The sequence below is a fragment of the Panthera onca genome, chromosome B2 (genome assembly GCF_046562875.1).
Source record: "Panthera onca isolate mPanOnc1 chromosome B2, mPanOnc1 haplotype 2, whole genome shotgun sequence".
NCBI lineage: Eukaryota > Metazoa > Chordata > Mammalia > Carnivora > Felidae > Panthera > Panthera onca.
This window is the reverse complement of record NC_138343.1, coordinates 142,310,948-142,319,113: the sequence shown is the minus strand read 5'-3', so window position 1 is coordinate 142,319,113 and position 8,166 is coordinate 142,310,948. Positions and strand designations below refer to the sequence as shown.

The window sequence follows — 8,166 nt, the reverse complement described above, 5'->3', positions numbered from 1 at the left end:
AAAAGATGAATAGAACCAAATGGCAGATATCATTAACTATGTTTGATTTACCATACTCATGTATCAGTCCCATTCACCAATTACACAAAGGTTTTTTTGTTGAAATTCTGCTACTAAATGTGAATCCTCTCTGGTACCCATCAGTTATTCTTGCAAACCAATCAGAGGGTGTTCCACTTTTATAATTTTAGCAAATAGTTTGAAAGCCTGAAGTTTTCATTTGGGACATTTTAAGCAGGTTAGAAATTTCTGTTTCCAACTTCTGAAATGGGAAAATATGAAAATCTTAAAAAGTACCACACATCATTTTCAATAACAAAATCACATATTGTAAGGGTAGGGTTAACCTGTAGCCTTAAGAGATAACATCTTTGTTTTAACATTATAGGTTAAGAGACAACAGCCTTATCCTATCGATCAAGGGATGGATTAGCGCTTGATTGGATTGGGGCAAGGGCCTGCTTGAACTGTTTCCACCTGGGAACTATTCCTTTGTTCTGTTCCCAAGTGATAATAAGACGATGTGGTCGGCTATAAAAACTCTGTACCCTGGCTGTTCAAGACCTCACTCTGGTCAAGAGTGTCGGTCCGATCAATCGGTTTGCCTTGCCTCTCATTGCAATAAACTTTGTTGTGACTGTCACTGGTGCCCGTAGCATTCTGTTTCAGGAGTCGTGTGGATGCAACAATATGACAGAAATAGTTCCAAACATATTTTGAAAATGTTCTCTAGGGGCGCCTGGGTGGTTCAGTCGGTTGAGCGTCTGACTTCAGCTCAGGTCATGATCTCACAGTCCGTGAGTTCGAGCCCCGTGTCAGGCTCTGCACTGACAGCTCAGAGCCTGGAGCCTGCTTCAGATTCTGTCTCCCCCTCTCTCTGCCCCTCCCTTGCTCATGCTCTGTCTCTGTCTCAAAAAAAATAAATGAAAACATTTTGAAAAACCATTTAAAAAAAAGAAAATGTTCTCTAAACTTTTACTTATTTTTTTTAATGTTTATTTATTTTGAAGAGAGAGAAAGAGAGAGACAGAGGGTGAGTGGGGGGCGGTGGGCAGAGAGAGAGAGAGACACAGAATCCGAAGCAGGCTCCAGGCTGGGAGCTATCAGCACAGAGCCTGACACAGGGCTCGAACTCACAAACCATGAGATCATGACCTGAGCCGAAGTCAGAGCCTCAACCGACTGAGTCACCAGGCACCCAACTTTCTTTTACTTATTTTTGTTAACGTTTATTTATTTTTGAGAGAGAGAGAGAGGGAGAGCACAAGCAGGGTAGGGGCACAGAGAGAGGGAGACAGAGGATCTAAAACAGGCTCCACACTGTCAGCACAGAGCCCGACACGGGCTTTGAACTCACAAACCGTGAAATGAAATCAAAACCGTGAGCTGAAATCAAGTCAGAGGCTTAAATGACTAAGCCACCCAAGTGCCCCTAAACTTTCTTTTAGAAAGCAATTACTGACATACTCAATGTTAAAATATCTCCTTTAATTATAAAGGATCAGATCAAGCATTTTTTTTTCTCTTGGTTTTCAAAAATAGCCTCCAGGAATTGTATCTTTGAGAACAATTTGTCGTGTCAGTAAACATTAGCAAATATCGAATACTGCCTCTTACCGAAGAAATTTGTGTAACTCATCTGCAATTCCCATAACTCTTTTATGAGAGCTAGTGTGCATCCATCCACAGGGTACAACAGATTTTCATAGTCATTTCCTGGGTCATCAAAAACCTCTGCAGATAACCCCAGTTTAGAGGGTTTTTTTTTTTTTGCTTATACATCTTTATGGAGGCATAACTGACATACAATAAATAGCACATAATTAAGAGAGACAATGTGATGAGTTTGGACATATGTATATGCCCACGGAATCATCACCTGAATTAAGATAATGAACACATCTATCACCCTCAAAAGGTTTCTCCCGCCCCTTTGTCATCCATACACATAGCTCATCCTCAGGCAACCACCGATCTGCTTTCTGACTCGGCAGATGTGTCTGCATCGTCTAAAATTTTATACAAATTGAGCCACACAGTATACACTTGTTTTGTTTGGCCTCTTTCACTCAGCCTACTTATGTCGGGGCTCATCCATATTGTATGTGCAAGAGTTGACTCTCCTATCGGCAACACCGGTGCATTGCAGTAATGGCCACCTCTCAATTCGTTTCTGTGTTCGCCAGCTGAAGGGCGAACCTCGTGGTCCAACCCCTACTTGGGATGTGAGCTTCTGATTCCTGTTACATGAGTGAGTCAAGATGGGAAAGATAACTTATCTCCTCCAAGGGGCTGGGGGAATGCTCACATCCAGGAAGTGGGGTGGGAGACATGCCAATATGTAGGCCTGATGTCAAGCGTGGCATAATATTTCTACAGACTCCCCACTTCAGCAGAAGGGGAACAAGCAGCCTGGACGTTCCCACATGAAGCAGAGCGTTCTCTGGGAAGTGATGAGCCATCTTTGTATCTGTGACCGATCCAAGCTCAGGTGTGAATTTCTGTGGTCCTCTGTGAAGTCGAGCTATTATGTCTTCTAAAACATCTTTATACCCTGAAGGGGGGAAAAAAAGTGTGTGTGTGTGTGACAAAAATGCGAGGTCTTTGCTTCATGAGATTCTTATCAAGAAATGGCTGGCTGGCAAAGTTCATGTGAACATGCCCATACTTGATTTCGCATGGCCTGTCATGGAATAACCTCTGGGCCCCACGGAACGGACCTAGGATTGGTTCATAATTCAAATGGGTAATTCGATGAAGATGTTTAATGGTCTACCACAATAAAAGAGTAATCCTAACAGCTCCAAGCTATTTCTAGCACTGATCCTTACCCTAGAGGACTCGACCAACTACATCTACGTGTTTCCTGAGGAAAGAGCACAATTGGAAGAGGGCAGTCTCTCCATTCGTTTTTACCTCTCTGACCTAAGACGAATCTCCTTATCAGAAGTCTGGTGGGTAAGCCACAGAAGCTTCTCCTTTCCCCGGGCAGGGAATGACACAGCGGCTGAGTAGCCTGCACTCTCACTACCCAGACCTTCTGGCCAGGCTCCGTACCGGGGGAGGGGGAATGAAGAGAAGTGGGGGCAGGGGGGAAGAGAGGGAGAAAGGCTTCAAATGACTTTTTCAAAAATATTTTTTAATGTTTATTTCTGACAGAGAGCAAGAACATGAATGGGGGAGGGGCAGGGAGAGAGGGAGACACAGAGAGAATCCAAATCAGGCTCCACATTGTCATCGCAGAGCCTGATGTGGGGCTCGAACCCACGAACCACGAGATCATGACCTGAGCCTCAGTCAGACGCTCAACCGAGTCACCCAGAAGCCCCTTCCAATAACTTTAAATGCAAACCTAGTCATCTTCTGGCCCAGTTTCTTTCTTTGGACCAAGAACTTATTGCAAAAGAATTCTAAGGCTAACTGAGTATATATTCTAGAGTTCCTACCACTGTGCCCTCATCAAAGTGACTGGAGTGGGGATGACTGGTCAGAGATGAAGGCACAGCCCACTTGTTTGTCTGTCTGTTTGTTTTTAAGTAGGCTTCGTGCCCGGCTAAGAGCCCAACCTGGGGCCCAAACTCACAGCCCTGAGATCAAGACCTGAGCTGAGATCAAGAGTCAGACGCTTAACTGACTGGGCCACCCAGGCGCCCCTGCACACTCACTTTAAACACCCATTTGAACCACAACAGCCTTCTCCCTGTGTGTGCAGGTTGTGTGTCGGAAACATCTAAGGAGAGGTGCTCAGCCTGAGGCCACCTTCAAGTCTCTATTAAACAACAACCCCCAGGGTGGGCTGCGGGACCAAATCCCTTTCCTGTGCTAACGTTCTGCCAGGTGCTAGGAAGAGACTTGGAGAAACCGGAAACAATTCTGCAAAGGCAATCTTTTTAAAGATGTTTCTCAACATTTGTTCCATTTCTACCTTGAAATCCACACCCAGATCGTGTCATCACGCTTTCTTCCCTCTTCACACATGCACGGTGTGGCCATTTGAACGTCCTGCTGCTGCTCAACTGAGGGCCACGGGCCGTCTCGTTCGCCCAAGTGTCCCTGGGGCCCACTGCAGCACCCGCAGCCAGGAGGAACACGAGAAGAAGTTATAAATGAGTGACTGAAGAAATTCACTGGATAGAGGTGCCTAACTGGCTCAGTCAGAAGAGCGGGAGACTCTTGATCTCATGGTCATGAGTTCCAGCCCCAAGTTGGGTGTAGAGATTAGAAAATAAATAAAACTTAAAAAAGGAAAAGAAACTTGATGGATGGGTGGATGGATGAGTGGATGGGAGGATGGACAGTGTCTGATCAGGAGGGGCTATGACTTAGGAAGATAGCATGGCCCTTTGGGAGGCAGGATAGGAAAACTACTAGAATCCAAAGAAAAATCAAGAAGACTCTGGCAGAGGGACTGAAGTGTAAGTTCCCCACTGCAATCACTCAGGGGTCTGCCCTGGGTAAGGTGCCTTTAAAGCTAGTAATTATTAATTTTTTATTTTATTATTTTTGAGAGAGAGAGTGTCGCTCCAAGCTGTCAGCATAGAACCTGCCGGGGGAGGGAGGGGGGTTGTGCAGATTGCCAAACCCAGGAATGGGGAGATCATGACCTGAACCGAAGTCGGACACTTAACCAACTGAGCCACCCAGGTGCCCCTAAAGCTCATGCTTTTTAACAACAAGACCTGTTATCTGCTAGTCTGAGGCATCTACCGTGTCTCCGACTTCCAGCGCTCAGCTGAGTTACCCTCTAGGACCACCAGGCTCCATGTGGGCAGGAATCTCTGTTTTGAGTAGCTTCTATATTTTGCCCACATATTTATTATGAATACAACATATTTCGAGCGTCTAGCACAGTGCCCAGCACATAACACATCCCCATTGTATGTTTTTTGAATAAATGAATGCAGTCAGAATGAGGAAGTCACCACGGCTGTGGTGAGAGCCCTTATTCTCTGAGCAACCTGATATTTTTTGTGGTGGAAAGTAGATGCAGATTTTGAAAACACAAGGCTTTCCTGTGACTTAGGTGAATGAATGACTGCAAACGGGGTCTACAAAGGAAAGCAGTAGAGTGGTTGGACCCGCTGCCTGGGCACCAGGCCCAGCTTTGCCCCTCAGGAGCCTGAGGGGCCTGTGTCCCCGACCGCCATGTGGGCCTAATGGCAGCACCTTCCTCTCAGCGTTTTTATGCGGATGAAGGAAGTCAGCTGGTTACAAGCACTTAGAAAAGGGCCCGGTGCATCCCACTAAATACTATATGCCGTGTTTATGAGTGTTTTTCGGGATCCCATGAATTTGCAGAAATCGTATGCAATTATTACATGAAAGAAGAATGCTGGATTCTGTCACCTCACAACTCCCTCCGCTTGTACTCACAAGGTCAGAGTCCCAGGTGGCATCTTGGTGAGAGTGACTGCCTTGTCCCAGCCCGCAGTCCTCGGGGTCACCTGCGTGGTCCACGTGAGGCAGTTGGGACATTAGTCCATCACCTCTGTACTTAAAGCCAGCCCGACGTTTGGACTGTTAAGAGGTAACACCCTATAAAAAATAACACAAAGGCAAAAGGGGTGATTCACCTGGATGACAATATAGACGTTGAGCAAGGGGCCAGGTTGTTCCCAAGTGGCAAGTGAAAATGCCGGAAAGGCAGCCTGCGTGGAGCTTACCATGTTAACCTTGATCTGTTTTAGGCATTATCGAAGAAAGGAGCTCTGAGGGCACATGGCAGCTTTAATCAATAGCTCGCTGTTCCATATTAGAGATGTTTTTTCCTTCTTTAGTGGAATTTTCCATTAGACTCACTGACAATGTTTCATGTCAAATAAGTAATGAATTGAGCTGAACAGTCAAGGCTGCGATGGGGCGATCCAGTAAGAAAGGCCACAAGCAAGTGCCAAAGGCACAGGTCAACACGCTATTACATCCCTGGCATATTCAGTTCCTAAAATGCAGTCACAAACATAAGGACTCAAATGAAGGTAAACTCTGAAACTCACAATTCAAGAAAAGTCGGACATTCCTGGCCCTTATTTAATTGCTACATCTCAGGAGAACAACCCCAGCCACTAAGAGGCAACGCCCTTGAATTGCCTTCGGAGGAACCTTTCCAGGGCCCTAAATTCAAACAGCTGGAATTACCATTCCAGAACCATCCGCTCAGGCTTTGAAAATGAGAGATGTGCCTCCTCCTAGGAAATGTACATTTTGTTTCACGGATGGGACACAGTGTTCTGGACCTCGTTTATTCTCCATATAAACAGGATTTTTTGAGAATCACATGTTAGCCTTCACCGCGGACACAAGTTACTGCAAATTCATTCCCATCGCAAAAGGTTCTGAGTGTGCAGAGGAAGTTAAGAATAAAAGCCTTATAACCAAACAACGTCTGCTCCCAAAGTTCCCAAAATTCCAAATAAAGAAGATTTTGGTGTGAAAACATCACTAAATTCCATTTTAAACATCCGAAATTCTTAAGAAGAGACTCAGCTGGGGGAGATGAAGTATTATAAGATAAATGACAGAGCAATGAAAACTTGGTGGCTCAGGTAGCAGAGGGCAGGTAAGTCAGCAGTGTGTTTGCACAGGACGAGGAGGCACCTGCCCGGTTTCCTAAGTTCTGCTCACATGCAGAAAGTGATATGGACGTCCCTAGCATTTCTAACAACTACAGGTAGATTTTTTAATTTATTAATGTTTATTTATTTTTGAGAGAGAGAGCATGAACAGGGGAGGGGCAGAGAGAGAGGGAGAGAGAAAGAATCCCAAGCAGGCTCCAAGCTGTCAGCACAGAGCCTGACAAGGGGCTCGAACCCATGACCATGAGATCATGACCCGAGCTGAAATCGAGTCAGACACTTAACCCACGGAGCCACCCAGGTGCCCCTACAGGTAGTTTTAAAGGAGGAGGAAATCTTTGCAGAGTGAAGCCTTGACTCTCAGGCAGCCACATCTTCAAAACTCTCGGGGTTCCAAGCTGGGCCCCAAACAAGAGATATTATGCACACACATACTGGCATACAAAGATACCTGGCATATATTTGCATCTCTATTTTCTAAACCAATTAAATATGTCTTGGCCTTGAACCACCAACCTGGCAGAAAATCCTGCCTGAGCTGTGCTTTGGGGATTCCCCTCTCTCTGAGCCTTTAGGCTCGTGCAGGAACCCCTGGGCCCCAGCAGTCCAGAGAACTGGAAAAAAGGCCACGTGGATGTCATGAAGGCCGGTTGCACATGCTCCTTTCTGACTGAGGATCAGCATGAAGATCTAAGCCAAGGCTTGCAGGTCAGGCTGGCTACTCTCCAAGGGCACGTGACTCAGGGGACCCATCCAACACCCTGTGGATATGCAGGGCATAGTTTTGGAAACTCCTATGGGCCTAAACTCAAGCCATCCCCCACTGCCCACCCCTCCTCTTCCTGTCCAAGAAGCAGCCTTCTTCCTCTATACTCGTGGTGGAGGAGGTGTGGGAGCAATTTCAGCCTCCTAACTGCCCTCCCTCAACTAGAGGGGTAACAAGATATTACAAACCACATGCCTGAAAGCAAAATTTTGGGGTGTTTTGTCCCTACTGTGTTTGTTTGCTTTTGTTACTTGCCAACACTTAAAAAAACCTAGAATTTTCATGTAGATATCCAGCTTCCTATTTTCTATTTAAAAATCAGGTGCTCCGGTAATAGTGGGGTGCCTGGGTAGCTGAGTCGGTTGAGCATCCAACTCTTGATTTCAGCTCAGGTCATGATCCCAGGGTCATGGGCTAGAGTCCTGTGGGATTCTCTCTCTCTCTCTCTCTCTCTCTCTCTCTCTCTCTGCCCTTTTCCCCTGCTCGCACACTCTCTATCTCTAAAATTAAAAAAAAATTTAATGTTTATTTATTTTTGAGAGAGACAGACAGACAGACAGACAGAATGTGCATGGGGGAGGGGCAGAGATCGAGGGACACACAGAATCTGAAGCAGGCTCCAGGCTCGGAGCTGTCAGCACAGAGCCCGACGCGGGGCTTGAACTCACAAACCATGAGATCGTGACCTGAGCTGAAGTCAGACGCTTAACCGACTGAGCCACCCAGGAGCCCCAAATAAAAAGAAATTTTAAACAAAAAGGTAAAAATAAAAGTCAGGTGCTCTGGAAATAGCAGGTGCACATTCACACATGCCATGGCTGGTGGGAG

General features: G+C 46.0%; 1 long non-coding RNA gene across 1 annotated transcript; it reads right to left on the bottom strand.

Annotated features, from left to right (window-relative positions):
* Positions 1-1,087: 1,087 nt before the first annotated feature.
* LOC132667805 (uncharacterized) lies at positions 1,088-6,063 on the bottom strand. The gene is made up of 3 exons (XR_013555429.2): positions 5,664-6,063; positions 5,374-5,535; positions 1,088-2,554 (listed from the first exon to the last, which is right to left on the bottom strand). It is a non-coding gene; the product is annotated as an uncharacterized LOC132667805 (long non-coding RNA).
* Positions 6,064-8,166: the final 2,103 nt, after the last annotated feature.